At 34.5% G+C, this 22,215-nt stretch overlaps 1 long non-coding RNA gene across 1 annotated transcript in view; it reads left to right on the top strand.

Annotated features, from left to right (window-relative positions):
- The window catches only part of LOC138925202 (uncharacterized), a 92,121-nt gene extending 77,823 nt beyond the window's left edge, over nucleotides 1-14,298 (top strand). Inside the window, exons 4-5 of the long non-coding RNA XR_011441105.1 lie at nucleotides 6,146-6,264; nucleotides 8,509-14,298. This is a non-coding gene — a long non-coding RNA (uncharacterized lncRNA). The remainder of the gene's footprint in view (nucleotides 1-6,145; nucleotides 6,265-8,508) is intronic.
- The last annotated feature ends 7,917 nt before the right edge of the window (nucleotides 14,299-22,215 follow it).

The following is a 22,215-nucleotide window of genomic DNA, read 5'->3' as shown; positions in this document are numbered from 1 at the left end:
AAAGCTTTCACGGTAGATGAACATTTTGAGTCCACATCCCCTTTGTGACACGTGATCCCTTGCTCTTGGGATCCACTAGCATTAACAGTTTATGATAGGAATGCTGTCTATGCCTTATTTTCTGAAATTTGTATGAAGCATAACATACAAGAAAAAAGTTTGTGTGCACCTTAATGTATTCTCACGAACCTAAAATACTGTGTTACCAGCATGCAGAAAAACAACTGAACGTTACTAGCAGCCCTGCAGCACCCCATGGTACCCCTCTGCAATCACCACGTGCCCAAGGGTAACAAGCTTGCTAATTTCTACTCCCATACATGGCTGTGTCTACTTTTGAAATTTGTATCAATGGGACAATACAGTGCATAATGCTTTGGGCCTACCTTATTTCGCTCAACATTACATGTGTGATTCAAACATAATTGTTGCACGTAGTTGTAGTTCGAACATCCTCACTTGACCTTTACGTTGTAGTTATAGGGAATCACTGAGGAGTTTCAGAGCAGGAAATATATTCAAATTAGTATTCAAAATATTACACTGGCAGCTGGAATAAAGGATACATTGAAATAACGCCAGATGGGAAACAGGGCACTGAGTTCTGAGATCTTTGCAGTATTTGCCAGGATGAGTGGGTTTCAGGAGGAGGAAACTAATATTTATTTATCTGTAAATAAAAGGAAGCCAGTAGCAATACATTATTCTTTTTCCATATTTTCTCCCAATTTCAGATGAATTCTTGAAGCACAAAAAGAACTTTCCTTTCCAATTGAAATCCTAGATTTTTCCATAGAACCATCACAGAGCAGTTAATGTCACCTTTGAAATACTATATGTATATATAGATATACACACACACATATATACATAGATATATTTTACACATATGCATATATAATATACCAGGAGGTGATAGAATATACACTTTAGACAGGCAAGATATTGACAATTTTATATCAGTAGATACCTGTGGAGTTTGTATGTAAATGGAAGATAAGGGTATTAGAATAAGAACAAAACATAAAATTTTCATGAACAAGAATATGAACATAACATCCTGGTTAAACATACTTATCCCCTGTCGCTATGTAAGCTAACGTAGCTATAGGTTCCTGAGATGAGATGATCGCCGTCTCTGAGGGAGACAATACACAGCTTGACACGTATATGGTCAGCTTGGGTGGATAGCACTGAACAGTTTTTCAAAGTGATTTTATCAGTTCATACTCCCACCAGCAGCCTATAAAAATGTTATCATTTATACCTGTAAGTATATTTAACCAGGATTCAGGATTTAATGCTTTGGCTCAAGAACCAGTTGTGGTATTATCAACTGGAAGGGGTGATCAATCGAAGTCTTGCCTGGCTCAACAGTGAGGCTATCCAATGAGGATAAAATGACAGAACGTTGATGCCTTACTGCAGAGGCAAGTGTCTTAAGGCTTGAGGAATGGGAATGTTGGAGTAGGAAGTACTATTATTTGCAAATGGTTCAACTATGGCCTAACCATATCCTTAGAGAAGGTCTTATGGACACTCACTCCCTCTACCATGACATTAAGCCATGTTTAGTGAGTGAAACATCATTATACTTGAAAAGTGGAGTAGCTGTCTTCTATCTGCCATGAATGGGAAAGCTGCCATGACTTCAGGTTCCCTGAATTCAGTATTTATAAACATCTGGGAGACGAGGTAGGGCCATGTTACCATCTAAGACAAAGTAGGAAAAATTATCATAATAATCATCAGGGACAGAAATAGTAATCCCAGGGTTTTGAACTTCTGAGTTCTCTCAGCCAGACTGATAATAAGGTTCCTATGAATGAAGTAAATCACCAATCTACTAAAATGTTGCTTGATTTTTATAACTAGGATATTTGTACATCTTTGGGGCAGACATTGACTACAGTCACTGTAGTGGATGTCACTATCTCTTACCCTATTCTCAGACATAAACTGGTTTATAGAAACATTAAAGGGAGCCCAGTCATTTTGAGAAAGCCTCATCAATGTGGCCAAGTTTATAGTGAGAATCATCCTCCAAACTTTCCCAGAGGAACTTCCAGCTACTAATAAGATGAATGTGCACTCGGAAAAGTGAAATACCTAGACCAGTGGGGGTTATTAGACATTGACCCAAAATGCCTCTATGTCTGCCCGTCAGATTAGTCACACCAAAAACAGGGAGCTGATGGCATCTTGGCACAAGTCTATCTTACAATGCTGATAGTGGGGCTATTTACCAAGGTGATTGTACACTCAGAAAAGTGAAATACTATCCTTTGTTTTCTCCCCCAGTCCCAGATTGTATTGTGGGAATATATATATTTAATAACTTGAAAAATCCTCAGATTATAAATAGCAATCCAAAGCAAAGCAAACATGTCTAAGGGAATCCCAGATACTTATTCTACCATCAAGGATTTAGAAGATGCAAGGGTGAGGATTTATTTCACATATCTATTAAACTCACCTATATTTATGATTCACAACACCAATGAGTTGTGGGGAAACAAAGCTGTGGTACCAAAAATGGCAAATATTTTTCCAAATATTATAAATTTACCAGGATAAATCAATAAAGTTCCTGGCATCTGATGTGCACCTATTGGCCTAGCAGATTATTTATTTTTAATCCCAGTCAATAAAGATAATCAGAAGCAGTTTCCTTCAGCAATCAGTAATAAACTAGATCTCTAGTGCCCATCCTCAAGATTATGTCAATGCTTACACATTCAGTGATCATATAGTGTGGAGGGACCTTGATTGTCTTGATATCCAAAAATAATCTGTTATAGCACATTGGTTTATGTTTTTAATATAATCTAATTGAATTTATTGAAAAAGAAATAGCAAGGATCTTAGATGCCTTATTAACATATTTGATTGCTAGAGAGTGGACAATAAATCCAAAGAAAGTTCAGGCAACTGCCATATCAGTAAATTCCTAGCCATATAGTAGTTTTTGGTATATTGGAATAATCTCTATAGTGAGGGAAATGTGCTGACATTTTACCACCAAATTTGAAGAAAGCAGGTAATTTTGGATTTTGTTGGCAGTATATCTCATGCTTGTGTATGCTATTCTTATCCTTTTGAGTATATATTTGCCTCCTGTCCACAGTGCTTCTATCAGCACTACCATTCCTGTGCACGCTGCATATTTATTGTCAAAGTATCAAACACAACATCACCACTAGCTAAGGAGTTAATTATGCAGTGAAAAACTGTAGCAGTTGGTTCGTGCCCACTCAATTTGCTGGTCTTCCCAAGTGCCTCATCAATTGAGATCACACGGATTGATGTATTGGCTTACTCTGAAGGCTCTGGTTACCGTAATGTCTGGACAACAATAGCTGATTAGGTTAGAACACTGCCCTACAAAATGTTTATGTGTCTTACACTACTAATAGCATACGATAGAATTTAATCCAGACACAGAGTCAATGGGTTGAGGTTGTGTCTGCCCTCTATCACGGTTTTATCAGTTAATCACTTATGTGAGTTTCACTTTCCATCTCTGATACCTTAGACTTGATAGAAATAGATCATCAGGCCCAAGGAAGTGTCCACTAGGGAAAATGATCTTGGTGTCATTAAATTGGAAGACAATTCAAACCCCTCTTCGTTTTGGACTCCTCATGACTCAGAAACAAGCAGAGAAGGGGTTATTTCACTGGCAAGGGTAAATGATCCTCATAAGCAAAAGGAAGTCAGGTAGCTGTTTCACCGTTGGGACAATAACCACACTTATGGAACCCAGAAGCCTCACCGTGGGGTCCCTTGCAGCACTCCCTCATCTAAGAAGAACGCCCAGTAGGAAACTACAGCAACCAAAAAGCAGAAACCCTAGAAACAGGTTTTTTGGTGAATGATGGTTTAGTTCCCCCAGTAGTTATGACAACAAGCAGTAAATGTGGTGGCGGGCTTTAAGGGCTTTACGAAATGGAGAGTAGAATGTTATCAACTAGGTCTTAGCAACAGCTATGAAGTTGGGGACGAAACAGATCTTTATTTTGTTAATTTTTATTTCCCCATTTTCCTTCTACTTCATATGAAGAGTATTGGTTGTAATTACATTATAGCTTAAGTTCTACATGGGAATATGACTGAATGGAACAATACTGTAACAAATTGCAAGCTTATGGGATTTTACATTTCCTTTGAGTTTTCTTCACACACACACACAACACATACACACAGATAGGTTGGTACATGATAGATTTAGTGGCAAAAGCAAAGAATAACGTTGGTTATTATTTATTCTTGCCACCTCCAAAATTCATTCTCTGCCTTGGAGGCCACCCTTAAGGACTCCTTTGTCCTCAGTCTTCAGGATGGGTAAGGCAGACAGAAGACACTGCTGGGACACCTGAGAGCTGCTTTCCTGAAGTCAGGGATGTCCTATCTCCCTCGCAGCCTCACTGAGGTTCTGGCAGTGGCTTCCTCTTCCATGGTTCCACGTTCACTCTGGCCTCTAAACACACTGGCCCCTTCCCCTGGCCCTTAAACCTAAGGGTGATAAAACTTTTAGCTGTTACTCATTTTCGAGTAGTTCATCATCACTGTTACTTCTCTACTCTGTTCACACATCAGTAAATTGTCCTTTCATTGAACTCTTTTTTCAGTTTTAACCCAATAAGAGTGTTTTTTCTTAGGGGCAATGTGAGAAATACGTTAGGTTAAAAATATCTGTAGGTATCCAAGAACTCTCGCAAAGCTCAAGAGAAAAGGAAGGGCTAAAGAAATACATTTGGGAGTTGTCAGCTTATTTATTAGTTAAGTGTATAGTTCTAGATGATATTACAAAGGACATTGGATAATGTAGAATAATAGCGAATAAGACAGCGAGAGAGCGAGAGCCAGAGAGAGATGGGATGCCTGACGCTATTCAAGTAGTAAGCTAAGGGGGGGGGGGGGGGGGGGGAAGGATTAAAAGAATGGGCAGAATATGGTCTTAAATATTTTTCCTTATTATTCATGCAATTCATTCTGATTCTATAAATGGCGAATTTGCATCTTTCAACACTTTGTGGAAATGTTCAGTGATTATCCTTTCAAATATTACTTCCTCCCATTTCCATGATCTCCATTTTGAATTCTGATTAGATGTATATATTAGATTTCCCCGACATGTTATGTCCCTTAATCAATCTAGCCTAACTAGTGCGGACTTTGCATATCTTTAGAGCTACATTCCAGCTCCTTAATCTTCTCTTCAGTTATGGATAATTTGCATTTGTGTGTGTGTGTCTGTATGCATATCTATTATAGTTTCTCTCTTAGTTCTTTAGCACACTAACCATTAATTCTATTTTCTGTTTAATAATTCATATATTCGAATTCCTTGTGGGTGTATTTTTGCTGTTTCTTATTTCTGCTGGTTCTCACACGTCTGCCTGTGGAAGAATCACACTTGACATTCAACTCCTCTTGACGCTTTCAAGCTGTGGGATTCTGGAGCTGCTCGGGGCTGGCCTGTAGTGTCAATCAGAGATTTGTTTCCTCCTAGCACTCAGGCTGACAAGTTACCTTCCTATCCATTTCCATGCAGTGGAGTTTATTTCTCATTCATCCTTACACGGAAAGCACAGTTTTTTAAAGTCCCCAATTTATGCAGAGGTCCTGATTACAGTTCTCTCCTTTACTGACCTAGAATTTATCTCCTGGAGCCTAACTCACTGTCGTCATCACAAAAAAAAATCTCAGGTTTTCTAGATTTTGGCAGAAAGCTGATGGTTAAAGTAAGCGTATATGCCTAAGTCCAGGGATCCTGTTTTCACTTTGTATTTTGGAAATTATGGCTTCCGTACCTTTGTGTTAGCTCAGTTATTCTAGTATTCTGGTTGTTTCATTTGGTGGGATTATTCAGTGTATCTAATAAATATATTACAATACTACTGTTAATAATACTATTTTTATTATTAACTGGGAGACCAGAGTTACTAAGCAAAAAAGAATGCCCAAGGATTGGGGGAAAATAATGTTGATTTTGAAATAAGTTCTTCCAGCTCTAATAGCTGAAAACGTCCTGATTTTATGAATGCTGAAGAGTGGATTGGCCCAGGCATTCCAAATGAACCGGGGTGGGAAGACTTTTAGGAGCTATTGTTCACCTGGAATTCTTGCCTCTATCCCACAGCCCTTTGTTTACACTTTGGGAAAAAGCTGGAGGAGCAGCAATGATGGAAGTCGGCCTCCCTGCTGTTCTCACGTGTTTCATAGACTCAGATCATTGGAAGATGTGTTCTTAATAGTGAGGTATTTAACTCAGTCTGGGATAGATCTTTTCAAAAATTTTAAGTGGTTTTAATTTTTTTTAAAAAAGGTTGTAAACTTTCTTTTCTAATTTCCACCATGAGAATCCTTGTTGGTTTCTTCTCTTACTTAGAGGAGAACATAATAATGTTTAATATACAAGTAGAGGGGCAGGTCCTGTGGCTCAGTGGTTAAATTTGCGTGCTCTGCTTCGGCAGCCTGGGGGTGGCTGGTTGGGATCCTTGGACCTATGTGCAGCTCATCAAGCCACGGTGTGGCAGCATCCTGCACAGAGGGACTAGAATGACTATAGCTAGGATATACAGCTGTGTACTGGGCCTTTGGGGTGGACAAAAACAAAAGGGGAAGATTGGCAACAGACGTTTGCTCAGGGCCAATCTCCTCAAAAAACAAAAAAAGTAAACAAAAATGTACAAATAAAAATAATTTTTCTATCTATAAAATTTCCTTTGTTTTAGTAAAAGTATATATTTGGATTTAAAGTACTTTAATATTTGTGAAATGTTTTAACTTCCGCATATTTATGGAAAGACATTTTTATTTATTTAAGCTTAATCATTCAGTTAATGTGCTACTATGACAAGCTTTTTAAAGCAGTGTTTTATTATGTTTAAATGTATCCTTGTTTTCCTAGGTGTGTAGAAGGTACAGGCATGTGTAGCACACTGTGTTGAAAGCCGCTTCTATACTCACACAGCTTGAAACCACTGTTTGCTATTCTGTCCTAAGTTGCTTCCTTCCTTTCCTTGGCCACAGGAGGACAAAAGTTCTTGTGAGCTTCTTAGTTGTCTGCATTTAGAAGCATAATTTAACAATTGTGAAGTGCAGCAAAATTCAGAAGCACTGATGACACGCTCCTTGTTCACAGGCTAGAAATTGGTAATTTTATGCATAATTTAACATATACTGCACAAGTCAATACATACCATTAACACAAAGCAGTGATGAGGGAAATATCTCTAAAAGCAAAAACATTGGAAATGACCAGCTCAGCTTTCATTACTCTACAGTAATTATTTTTTTATAAACAAAAATTCCTTTGGAAAATGATAGCATTTTAAAACATCTTACAATTACAGTAAACCACAACTCCAAAGAACCCATTAGAGAAGACAGGTAGTAAATATGTGTTCTTTAGGCTTCATAGGTAAATCCTCTTAATCAGCTTTTCCTTAAAATTGTATTTAAAATTTTCACATGGATAAGGACATTGGAGTGTTTATAGATCAAGTTTTGGTGTCTCGAAGTGGAAATTTTCATTGAAAATTATTGGAGGTTAGAAGTGAAAATAATTAGTTACTTTATGAAAGATGGAGGGCTGAAGACAAGGCTGTCTTAAATTCAAAAGAATAGATCACAAGTTTTTCTGTGTCTTGGAATAAAATGTTTCAGGAGACTTGATGCGCTTACCCTCCATTCAGGACTAAGAAGCATTTCTAGATGCTGACATTCAGGGTTACTCAATGAATTGCTCCTCAGAGGCTCTCCCCAGATTAACATCACACTCCATGGGGGAGCCACCTATTAGAATCTCTAATCACAAGAAAAAATTTTTTTTTTAACTATGTAAGGTGATGGGTGTTAAGTAGACTTACGGTGATGATGATTTTGCAATGTATACAGATAACAAATCATTAGGTTGTACACCTGAAACTAATATAATGTTATACGTTAATTATACCACAATAAAATATAAATTTGAAAACAACAAAAACAAGACACCAGGCCCAAAATGGAGTCACCTATGCTAACTCCTATGTCAACAAACTGAGGCATTACCTACAGTTTTCACTCTCGCAGAAATGGAATCTCACACCAATCAATCAGGACTCGCCTGATCAGCGCTAGTTAGACTGTGTGCCTGGTAGATCCTGCCATCCCTTGAAGGAAGATAATCTTGCAGTAACCAACCCACCTTTTTGCCTCATATAACTTCCTTGTTGCTGTTCTCTTCTGCCTATAAAAGTCTCTCATTTTGTACAGCTCTTCTGAGCTCATTTGCATCTGCCAGATCATGTGCTGCCTGATTCATGAACCATGGAATAGAGGCAATAAGATCTTTAAAATTTACTTAGTTGAATTTTGTTTTTTAACAATGATAATTGAATAGTATAGTCCGAAAGACAGGACTGAAATGTATATTATAAATTTTATTTATACGTTAATATATTTATTCTTTTTGTTATATTTTTCTTTTCTTTTTTTTCTTTGTTTTTGGTGAGGAAGACTGGTCCTGAGCTGACATCTGTCGCCAATCTTTCTCTTTTTGCTTGTGGAAGATTATCACTGAGCTAACATCTGTAGCAGCGTTCCTTTATTTTGTATGTGGGACAGTGTCACCGCATGGCTTGATGAGTGGTGCATAGGTCTGCGCCTGGGACCTGAACCCGTGCACCCCCGGCTGCCAAAGTGGAGAGTGTGAACTTAACGGCTGTGCAATTGGGCAAGCCTGTTTTACTTTGTAAATGGTTAATTAATTGTTTTCTCTTCTACACATCACTTTAATATCACTATTTATTTGAACTTCTGTATTTTAAATTTCAGAAACACAGTTTTACTCAAAATGGTGGTATATGCTTCCTAAGTCACTCCCTTCAATGTATTACTTTAAAATGTAGTCCATTCCTTGTATTGATAATCTTCAATCTAGTGTTGAACATATATAATGAATTTGGAATGTTCAGTCAACAAACGATTTTGAGCATTTAATAGGTGTGGGGCATCGTATTAAGCACTGTGCGAAATCAATCACACATGGAGGCTTCCTTTATACATTGAGGTTTAGAGGAAAAAAGAAGAAATGATACATTTTCCCAAGTGGTCAAGAAGGAGCAGAAAAATGACTATAGTAAGAGTAATGAATTGGTAAGATTATAGGAAATTGTCACAGGAATTGTTACAGGGAGAAAATGCTTCCACACGGAGGCTTCAGTGAACAGGGGACTCAGGGGTTGGTCTTTCAAGATCATGAGGGATTTCCCTGAGGAGACGTGAGAAAGAGGCTGAGGACAAGGAGATGTGAAAGCACTAGTTTCATTTAGATAACAACAGTTTCTACAATATATGTGAATCGAAATACTAGGGGAGAAATTAAGAAAGGCTGGATGATCCACAGTTTCAGTTGAAGGAGTTAACCCTGGCCTCTCTGGGTATCGGAGATCTAACATTTTAATATGTCTGAGCAGCAGGTGACCTAATTTCAATAATAAAGTTAAAATAGTCTGGCAAAAAATATTGAGTTATGTGAAATATTTAACTCCTGAAAATGATTTATAATAAATAGGAAAAGAAAAATAATGAAATTATAGTTTCACCATGTTATATTGGAAATGTCAGGGCATGAAGACTGAGACCTGTTAGGAATTCAAAAAAAATAATTTTAAAAAGATAGCTTGGAATTTTTAAACTTGATGAAACAAAGCATAGAATTGAAATAACAGAAACAGACAGGAAGATGGATGTTTGATTTGAGGTATATTAAAGCTTGAGACAGGATAAAAAACTCAGCCGTATGGAAACAGCATTCTAACTAAGGAGAAAATTTAGTGTTGGCTATTTTAAAAAACGGTGATAATCATCCGCAACCACATGCGTTCGTTGAAAGTATGAAATCGGTAAGAAGAGGACAGATTGAGAGGAAGAGAGAAAACACGAGAGTGAAGGACAAAACATCAGATAAGGGTGAGGCTAGAACAAGGAGTCAATATAGGAAAAAGAGTAAACGCTAAAAGAGAGTTTTAAAAACGTGAAGGTAGCTAACAGTGTCAGAGACAACAGAGAGATTGAGACAGATTTTTAATACTATATCCACAGCTGTAGAAAATGGATACGAACAATGGAATTATTTAAAATGATAGCATGAGTTTACTTAATTTTGTTCAAATACCAGGCACAGTGCGAAGAGATTGATGTCTATAATCACGAATGCCCACTACAATCCTTCAAACTGATATTTCCCAGAATACGTATTAGGAAGGATCAGGCTGACAAGCCAATCCCAGTTTTCTCTCGCCCAAGACCTGCACAATATTCCAAAGTATAGAACTATTTACCTTTTGAATGAAGAGTGAGGCGTTTCTACACATATAACCCTGCATGTATATATACAGGATTTTCCACTGTCTAGTATGTCTACAACACTCGAGACATCCATTTCCCAAAATAATCTAATGAGCCAATCTTTGCTGAACCATCTCTATTAATTCATTCTACTAGTTACTGCAGCAAAGATTTGTAAACCAACTTTAACATCCTGTGGGTTCTACTTTGTCTCCTTATGTAAGAACATTGTTCTTCGAATCAAGAGACCACTTCCTGCTAATAGTTAACCAGAGGAGGTATGATAAGCCACAAAATCTGTCATTGAATTAGTTTTCGTTTTATAAAATTTGTTTTTATTTATTCGAAGCTATACTTTTATGAGTGAAAATTAATGAGTTAAAATTTCTTTTGCTCTATTATGTCTATAAGTCAACTCTTCTTAACTTCTTCAGAAAGAATTAACATCTACTCTCACAGAGGCCATGCCACATGTACCCAAATACGCCCTTGTATTTTCTCTTCCAACAATAAAATCTAGGGGGTACCTACATTGATTTTACTTTATGCATAATTCCCAAGTGTACAAATACATACATACACACGTATAGAGTAATAATAATGTAAAACATGTATTCTACACTCAATTAGCTTTTTCAAAAACTCCGATGACTTTATTTAAAAACTTGCTATATATTAAATCATTGAAAAATTCTTTTACAGTAAGAAAATGAACTTAATGCACATTTTCATAGAGTTCATTTACTTTACATTATTATGCTACTTTTGTGACACTGAAATGATAACTCTAATTAAGTTTAATTGTATAATCCATTTCAGCCATTTTAAAGTTTTTTGGTTACCATATTAAATGGCTAAGCAAATTAAAGTTCGGTAATTTAATTTCCCTATAAAAATAAGCTTGCTAAATTAATGCATAGCTAACATAATTCAACTAAATAAGAAACAGGTTATAAGTTTTAATATAATCAACTTAATTAAAGTTCATGTAATAAAAAGCTCCATCAGCATAATATTGAATTTATTACCAAAAAATAAAGTGTCTCTCAATTTGCTTTTAATCACTGATTTAGTTAAGCCTTTTTACATGTAACAGACATTCAAACCAAAACCTTGAGTCTGAATCTAGAAAGGAGTCTTGGGATTGCTGTACTTTATTTTCAGTGGCTAAGTTTAAAACTGCTCCCTGCTCTGCGAGATGTCACAATCTAGTCAGTAGATTCTAGAGGCTGGCACATTTGACTGGAATTCAAAGCAGCCAAATCTGTTTGTTGTTCAAAATAAACCTTATTCTATATATAATGCAAGGCAGAAGCAATAATTATATCTAACTTGAAGGCTTATGAAAGCACCTTTTAAACTATCTATGCCTTTCTTTCTTCATTGGAAAATACAAGGTGTTTTGAAATGTCTAGCCAGTAAATTGAGGCTCACTGAAAAGAACTGCATACATAGAGAAATTTAAGGAAGATGTTCTTATAAGTACCACATCCTAACAAGACCAAGAATTAGCAATTTACAGCTCTGTATTTACCTTGGTCATAAAATCTATAAAACAGATATAAATGCCTGATCTTCTGGACAGAGAGACCAAGACAGCACGACTGAAAATGTCCAGAATGGCATGCTGAAACTTCCTTGACCAACTTCCTCCACGATTATCTTTCCACACATTGGAATAATTTTTTCAAACAGAAACATTTCTCGAAAAAAAACATTTTGATCACTACACATGGCTCTGTGACTCACTGAGAGTAAATATAAAGGAAAAACACAAGGAGTGTTATGGAAATTCATGCAATATAATTTGAAAAATTACTTTACAGTTACATTCAATTATTCGTATAGAGAGTAAAATAATTTTGTATATCCCTTAGGAAAACTAATTAAAATCTATCTATTCAGCCTTATTCTGATCAAAACCGCATCAACTCCAAACATATAATAACATCTAGGACCAAAATATTCAATTTCTGTGTGGATAATAAAAAATGCGAATGAATGAAATGAACTCTACTCTTTCGTATAAAGTCCACCTTTCTTTGGTTTGCATGGTGTGAATAAGTCAGAGGAGCGTCACCCAGAACCATACTTTGCAATGTGTCAGCTAAGAGAGGTGATTTATCACAGACATGAAGCACCCTTGCTCAGCAACTAGAATGCCTGGTGTGAACTTCAGCTCTACAAGTTGTGTGATCCTGAGCAATATCCTCAACTTTTCTGTGACTCAGTTTTTCCATTTGGAATTGAGAATAATAATAGTTCCTGTTATATAAGATGTTATGAGGCTTTTATGAGTCAGTGCATATAAAATGTATAGAAGATTGTCCGGCATATGGGAAACATTCAGTAAGACTAGTCTTTATAATTAATTTGTATGAGTGAATTAATGAAAACTATGAGCTTGAATTTAACCTTAATATAATCCCTATTACATTGGTAATGAGAAAATGTCTATTCCATTTTACTATATATAATTCTCATTTGAGAGAAACTTAAATTATTAATTCAAATTGTTTTGTGATATTCAGATAATCTATAGTAATTTTAAGAAGGATTGAACTTTGCCTGTAAAAACAGTATATGTGTAAAGAATAACTATTCAGCCACATTCTGCATCCCGCAGCAGACAAGCTGGAGATAATTGATGGGACATTGGAAGAGAAATATATATTAGAAAGTAGAACTGGTTTTCTGGATCAAAAAACTTGTCAGAGTCTGACTTTGGGGACCCAACGGTGCCTCTTGCGATATTAACATAAAGATACCAATGTCTTAAACAGGTGCTATCAAGGCTTTCCATCACTTTGATAAACCCATAACAAGCATTAGATTCTTATTTTCTATGAATTTTGCCATCACTGCATTCTTTTCAATACAATTTAAATTGCTGTTCTCCATAGGAAACATCAAAGAATGCTGATTTTTAAAATTCATTCATTCAACTCAGTTGAGAAGAAAGTGATAAACTATTGGTGCCAGAATGCCTGTCAGATTTACATCAACTTTGTCTCTGTCCAAACAAAGAGTGCACCATGCTATGGTTCCATAAATTTCAAATGGAAACATGCATCTCACAGTCTGATTTTGGGAACATTCCTGCATTATCTACGTGAATCCAGAGGCTCTGTCATTAGGCAATCTTATTTTAATCTCACTTAGTCAGCAGTCCATGAGAATTACAAAAATCTGCGTTTAAGATCATCCCATTCATCCAATAATTTTACTTCTCACATCCAAGTATTCAAGTATACCACTGATAGGCAGACTTATGACCAGAAGTGAAACAAGTGATTATTTTTTACAGCAGCTAAAACTGAGAAAAAAATTAAACATTTAAATGTTACAAAATGTTTCTAAATCTCTAAACTTGGGTTGATATGAGTTCTAAGTTTTTAAACTGTTACTTAAAATGTCTTTCTCCTGTCATGCAGGCTGGAGCGAGTCCTTCAGAAAGCTTTAGGAAAAAATGTTGTTTGACATTAAAGTGAAAGATAGTGAAATTCTGTTATTAGACTTGTGAATCATGTCATTAGAACTTAGACACTATGGTTAATTCCTTGTTCAAACATATGGTCTCGATTTTCTTTCATTCATTGTTAAACATATGGTCCTGACTTTTTTCAGAGAGAGACCAAGAAAGTGTCTACCAAACATCCACCAGTTGAATTGGAGAACATGGACAAGATTGCTATGTAAACTGTGAAGTTCTGATTCTACAACATACTGCAGGATGGGGTTTTCATAGGATCTCTCTAGGCAACAAATGGATAGAAATCCATTTATCACTGAAAATAAGCACAATTACTTAATAAACTGTTTACTTGACAGCTGGCAGGTGGGTAGTATTTTTAAAGGATTATTTACCATGCAGTGCATTTATTTACTTGATGAAAAAATAGATTCATTTAATTTTTAATGAAATTTTAATTTTTAAATAAAATTAAATGAAAAATTTATGCATTTAGTATTTTATTCAAGAAGTTTTTGTAATTTAAAAATGGTTGTATTTCAATAAAATATGAAGATACAAAAGAGAGATAAACTGTACTTCTAGACTGAAATAAAACTCTTGAATGACAAAGAATAAGACAGAACTTTGAAGAAAGAAGAAATTTTGGAGGAAAAAGAGCAGTGAAACATAGGAGACTAATCATATGGAAATACTGAATATGAATAATTAACAAGCAGAAATCCAAATAGGGAATATGGGTTACAAATGTTAGCACAGTGTTATAAGTTATGGAAAAAGAGTTAAGCTGTTTCTGTGATTAAATATACCACACTTCCAGAGCAGAAAGGTGTAACTCGGCTCATGGTTTGAGATACCACTTCTACAGTGAGAGCTGCTTATGTGTGAAACAATACACCATAGAAACGAACAGAATCATAAACATCGGCTGTGGAGTTTGAGTGAGATGCAAACAAGATGGAACCTCTTGGTAAGAGTCTACACCATTCTTGAAAATATGGCCAGAATTTTTTAAATTTTTTAAATGTGTCAATAATGTTATTAATAATGGTTAAGAGCTTTTAGAAAAAGCATCTGTTATGTCAAGAGTAGCTAGTTAGATAGGTAACTATATGCAATAGTATTTAAAAGCATGTACATTTGAGTAAAATTACCAGTCTTCAATGCCTCTGCCATTTCTAGTTTTAAAATTTCAGGTAAGATAGTTTTTAAAACATGTATTTTCAATTATAAGATAGAATTAATATTGCATATCCTATATGAATGGGCAGACTTAATTCAATTAATATGCCTAAAGCTATCAGCATGATGCCTGTTGCATAAAATGACAGCTATTTTTATAAGTAGAACAGGTAATTTAGTGTAAAATATAGTGTATAATAAAGCAACACATAGGCTTGGGTCCTGTCTTACCTCGTAACTATCTTAATTATCTATCTTTATTATGTAGTCATAACCTTTATGTATAAAATGCAAATACGCAAATGTTGGACTTGGCTTAAGGAGTCTTTGATTAATACTGTGAAGTATTAATTTAGAAGAAGAAAATGTCATGCTCCAGACAGCTAACAATGTGATGAAAATGAGAAACTCCTACTCACTCAAACTGTTCAAGAGAGAATCTTCCCCAATAAACAATATTGCAGACAAAATTCAAGTGGCCATAATAAAGATATATGATTGCTCAATTATATTTCATTTTAGATTATCTTTCTAAGCCATTCCAATTTTATACAATTATGTTTTTAAAATATGAAAAATACATACAATGGCCCTATTGTTACTTATAGAACAACAACATGCAAAGACTTTTGTCTTTTGAAAAAATGAATGAATAATTCTGGAAAAATTTTAAGTTGATACCAATATTTTATGTATTTTAAAAGTAAAATCTTAGAAATATTCCTTTACAGAATTTCTTTATTTAAAGAAAAGAACCTATGAAAATTCAGATTTCTCAAGGTGAAATAGAAAGATGCTAGCAACTTTAAAACAGGTTTAAATATAAAAGTTCTTTAAGTATCAAGCTCTTTGAGGTTTTTACAGATATTCAATATATAATAATACATAAATAGTAAATTTACATATTTTGAATAACGTATATGGGGTAAAGAAAAATATTACCAATACAAAAAAAATATCTAGTTGCCAATTTGACAAAGATGATAGTTGACTACTTTGTGGCATAATACAATACCATATAAAAAAACTCACTTCAAAATGACTCAGCAAAAATAGGTAAGAACAAATAAGGATTTATACTTATACTCATATCATATCTATGTCAAATTCATTTGACTATCCCCTATGTTTTCTGTCCTCTCCATTTTGGTTGCAAATCTATTATTTCACCTTTCAAAATTCTTTCAGCATGGACTTTTTTTTTGGCATCTTTATTATCATTACCCTTGTCCACTGCATTAAAACTTCATATCTTGCTCATTCCAACAATACATGAGATGATTTTCCAGCCTCTAACTTTTCAAGTTCTAATTCACCTCAAATATAGATTCAAAACAAATATTTCTACTTAATCTCTTTCATTAAATTAATCAACTTTTCAAGTTCTAATTCACCTCAAATATAGATTCAAAACAAATATTTCTACTTAATCTCTTTCATTAAATTAATCCCTCACTTGAGAATCACTGACTTCTAACTATAACAATTCCTTATTTTTGAGTCTAACTGTCAAGGCCCTCCATAATTTGGTCTCCATTTACATTTACAACTGTAGGTTTATCTTTCTCTTAGCTATCTAAAGATATGTTTGAATGTGCAAAAGTGTGTGGGTATTTGCCTACCACATATATATGTATAAATATTATTTATCTGCTACATTAATACACATATTAATGCATGTATATGCATGTTTACTTCAAATAAACTCTCTCATGATCATGGCCTTTGCTTTTGCCACATATTCATTGATCATTCTTTCATTTTTCACTGAATTTTGCTTGTTTGTATGTGATAAAGGTTTATTTTGTAAATTTCTTAGTAGGTATTTCTAGTCTTTTGACACCTTGGAATCAAATTAAATTAAATCAAATGTTTTTACTTTAAGTATTTGAGTCAAATTTTGGTTCCTAGCTGAAAAATATTAACCATTCATGACTCACATCACAACCCATCAATGTATCACAATTACTATAAATGTGCATCACTTTAAATATGAATTCTCACTGACTTTCACTTCTAACAGTAATTAAATAACTGGGAGAGAACTAGCCGTCCTGCCACCAACAACTGTAAAAGAGGAGAAAATATATGAAATAAATGTATTCACATACTGGAGAACAAGAAGTACAAGATTGTGTCCTCTAAGGGAAGGGAAAGAGCATGTGAACATCAGGACGGCCTGGAACATTAGTCTAAAGGCTCTTTCTCAATTAGAGCATTAGGTGGTGAAACTCAAGCAGAGCACGCAGGTCTCCTTGAGCTTAGGAGACAGAGTTTGAAAGATGAGGCTCAGATTTCCAGTTTCTGGTCCAGCGTGGAAGAAGCTAACAAGTCAACACTTCATCTTATCAAAAAGTAAAAGTTGAGAAGACTGAAAAGCCATAAGAGAAGTGAGGTCACAGGGCAAGTCATGGCCCCTGAAATTGGAGAGACCAACATGCAAATATAGAGAATCACAATTTATCGGAACAGAAACCCAAAAGGAACAACCTCTACAGAAACCAGTGGTGAGTATATCATGTCCAACTATCAAAAAAATAAATTATAAGACATACTCAAAGGCAAAAAAATGTTTGAAGAGACAGAGCAAGCATCAAAACCAGACTCAGACATGGCATAGATATTGGAATTATCTGACTACGAATTTAAAAGGACTATGGTTAACATGCTAAGGGCTCTAATGGATAAAGTAGACAGCATTCAGGAACAGATAGATAATGTAAGAAGAGAGATGGAAATCCTAAGTAAGGACCAAAAAGAAATGCTAGCGATCAAAAACCCTGTAAGAGAAATGAAGAATGCCTTTGAATGGCTCATCAGTAGAGTGGACACAGCTGAGAAAAAAATCTCTGAGCTTAAACATACAGCAATATAAATCTCCAAAACTGAAAAGCAAAGAGGACAGAGACTGAAAAAAACCCCAGAATATCCAAGGACCATAGTACAAGTACAAAAGATGCAACATACATATAATGGGAATACCAGAAATAGAAGAAAAAGAGAAGTAAGAGAAGAAATTTTTGAATCAATAATGACAGAGAATTTCCTCCCAAATTAAAGTCAGACAGCAAACCACAGATCCAGGAAGCTCAGAGAATACCCAACGGAATAAATGCTAAAAAACATCCCCGAAAAACTACACCTTGGCATGATAGTTTCAAACTCTAGAAAATCAAATATAAAGAAAAAATCCTGAAAGAGGAAAAAAACCTCATATTACTTATAGAGGAACAAAGATAAAAATTATGTCTAACTTATCCTTAGAGATCAAGAAAACAAGAAGAGAGTGGAGTGAAATATTTAGTGTTGAGAGAGAAAAAATAATCCACCTAGAATTCTGTACACTGCAAAATTATACTTAAAAGGTGATAGAGAAATACTTTCTAAGAAAACAAAAATTGAGGAAAGCTTTTGCCAACAGATTTGCCTTGCAAGACATGTTAAAAGAAGTTCTTTAGAGAGAAGGAAAGTAATATAGCTTAGAAACTGAAATCTACATAAAGATGAAAAAAGCATCCAAGAGCATTTTTCTTATTCCAATTTGTTCAAAATAAGAAGAGCAATAATGTATTTGATTATGTACACTCATGTATGTGGGTGTATGCTTATGTACAAGTGAAATAAATGATGGTAATGATACAATGGACAGAAGGGACATATTAGGATTAATTTGTTATTATAAGGTACTCACCCTAACTGTGAAGTGATCTTGTGCTTTAGACTTGGAATAGTTGTAAACATATATTACACTCTGGGGCAACCACTAAAAACAGTCTAGAAAATATGATTGATATTTTAACAAAGGAGAAAAAATAGAATAATATAAAATTGTCAATTAACATCACAAAAGGCAGATTCTTTTTGGGAAACAAAAATTAAAAACAAAGAACAAGGGTCAAAAATAGAAAACAGTAAAAGTATCATAATGATCCAGCTACCCAACTACTGGGTATTTATCCAAAGAACTTGAAATCAATGATCCAAAGAGACTTATGCACCTCTATGTTCATTGCAGCATTATTCACAACAGCCAATATGTGGAAGCAACCCAAGTACCCTTATACAGATGAATGGATAAAGAAGATGTGGTATATATTTATATACAATGGAACACTACTCAGCCATAAAAAAAGACAAAATCATCTCATTTGCAACAACATAGATGGCCTTTGAGGGTATGATGTTAAGCCAAATAAGCCAGACAGAGAAAGACAAATACTGCATGATTTCACTTATATGTGGAAGATAACAAAGACTTGGATAAAAAGAACAGATTAGTGGTTACCAGATGGCAAGGGGGTAGGCAAAAGGGGTAAAGGGGTACATTTGTATGGTTATGGACAAAAGTTAGACTACAGGTGGTGAGCACAATGAAATCTATTCAGAAATTGATAAATAATAACATACACCTGAAATTACATGATGTTATAAACCATTATGACCTCAATAAAATTACTGCAAAAAATAGAATCAAGTAACAAAAACACTAGATATTAATCCAACTATGTCAGTAATCACTTTGAATGACAATGGTCCAAATGTACCAATTAAAAGATAGAGATTGTCAGTGTGGATCAAAAAACAAGACCCAATTATATGCTGTCTACAAGATACCCACTTTAAATATAAAGACACATATACATTAAACGTAAATGGATGGACAATGGTATACCATGCTAACACTAATCAAAAGAAAGCAACAATGGTTATATTAATTTAAGACAGAGAAGACTTCAAAGCAAAGAAAGTTATCAAGGATAAAGAGGGGCATTACATAATGATAGATTGGTCAGTTCTCCAAGAAGACATAATATTCCTTAATGTGTATGCACCTAACAACATAGCATCAAACTATATGTGGCCAAAGCCAATAGAACTGCAAGGAGAAATAGATGAATCTGCTATCACAGTTGAAGACTTCAACATGTCTCTATCAGAAATAAACAGATCCAACAGGCAGAAAATCAGTAAGAACACAGATGAACTGAACAAAACTGTCAAGCAACTGAATATAATTGACATCTTTAGACTACTTCATCCAACAACAGCTGAATACACATTCTCCTCAAGCTCAGATAGAACATTCTCCAAGATAGACCACATCATGGGCCGTAAACCACACCATCATAAATTTAAAAGAATAGAAGTCATACAATGTCTACTCTCAGACCACAATAGAATTAAAGTAGAAATAAACAACAGAAAGATAGCTGGAAAATCCCAAAATATAAAGGTTAAACATCACAACTCTAAATAACACATGGGTCAAAGAGGAAATCTCAGGAGAAATTTAAAAATATTTTAAACTGAACAAAAATGAAAACACAATTTATCAAAATATTTGAGAGAGTAAAAAATATATATTAAATTGAAAATATATACTTGAGCTTAAGAGGCAGAATTATTGCAAAATTTCTTAGTATTTGATTATTAACAAAATATGCAACTGAGTTGTCAGATAATTGTATGATATAGCAGAGGCATTCAGTTGCCACTGCAGAATACGGAATTGTATTCTAAGGATTTTTCATGATATTGTCTTATATTAAGAAGCAGCATTGCTTTAATAATTAATCAAGCTCAATGTGTTGAATTTTAAAATGTGACTTATTTTAAGTAGTAAAATAATAATAGTAAATAAGCTCATCCTTTGACTTTCTGAATAAAATGTTCCTGGACAGATTAAGATGGTAGAACAGGAATTTCCAGCACTTGTCCTCTTGCAGAAACATCAATTTAAACAATTCTCCACGAAGGAAAATACCTCCACAAGAGCTAAAGATTCCAGGTGAGAGATTACAGCACCTGACTTGAGCACAGAAATAATAAAAGACACAATAAAAAGGGTAGAAAGAAGGGTAGATGTGCTCTCTGACCACAATGGAATTAAACTAGAAATCAACAACAGAAAGATAATCAGAAAATCTCAAAATACGTGGATATTAAAGAACACACTTCTAACTAACACATGGATCAAAGAAGAAATCTCAAAGTAAAAATATTTTGAATTAAGTAAAAATGAAAATACAACTTATCAAAATTTGTGGGATACAGCAAAAGCAGTGTGTAGAGGGAAATTTGTAGCACTGAAATGCACATATTAGAAAAGAAGAATGATATGAAATGAATAATCTATATTTTTACCTTCAGAAACTAGAAAAAAATGGCAAATTAAATCCAAAGCAGAAGAAATAATAAGAATTAGAAGAGAAAGCAAAGAAATTGAAAACAGGGAGCCAATAGATAAAATCAATAAAACCAAAAGCTGGGTCTTTGAAAAGATCTATAAAAATCAATGAGCCTCTAGCCAAGCAAACTAAGACAGAAAGAGATAAGACACAAATTACTAACATTAGAAATGAAAGAAGGGGCATTACTACAGATCAGATGGACATTAAAAAGATAACGAATACTGTGACCAATTCTATGCCTACATATTTGATAACCTAGAGGAAATAGACCAATTCCTGAAAGACACAATTTGCCAAACTCACATAACAAGAGATAGATGATCTGAATAGGTCTATATCTGTTAAAGAAATTTGATAAATAATTGATAACTTCCCAAAAAAGAAAGCACCAGGCCCAGATGGGTTCACTGGTGAATTCTACCAAATATTTAAGGAAGAAATTATACCCATTCTATACAATCTCTTTCAGATGATAAGGCAGAGAAGACACATCCTAATTCAGTCTATGAGGTCAATATTACCCTAACCAAAAGTAGGTAGACATTACAAGAAAAGAAACTACAGACAAATATGTCTCATGTCATAGATGCAAAAATCCTCAATAAAATATTAGCAAATCAAATCCAACAATGTATAAAAAGAATTATACACTATGACCAGGGATTTATTCCAGAAATGCAAGGCTAGTTCAGCATTCAAAAATCAATTAATGTAATCCATCACATCAACAACCCAAAAGGAAAAATCATGTAACCATATTAAAAGAAACAGAGAAAACATTGACACAATCCAACACCCATTCATGATAAAAAATCTCAGTAAACTAGGGACAGAGGAGAATATTCTGAATTTGATAAAGAATGTCTACAAAAACCTACAGCTAACATACTTAATGGTGAGAAAAATCAATGTTTCTTCACTCAGATCAGGTATAAGACAAGGATGTCGTCTCTCACCATTCCTTTTCAACATCATAACAGAAGATCTAACAAATGCAACGAGACAAGAAAAGGAAATAAAGTGTATAGA

The sequence above is a fragment of the Equus caballus genome, chromosome 1, assembly GCF_041296265.1.
Source record: "Equus caballus isolate H_3958 breed thoroughbred chromosome 1, TB-T2T, whole genome shotgun sequence".
NCBI classification, from domain to species: Eukaryota; Metazoa; Chordata; class Mammalia; order Perissodactyla; family Equidae; genus Equus; species Equus caballus.
This window is presented reverse-complemented; position numbering and strand designations above follow the sequence as displayed.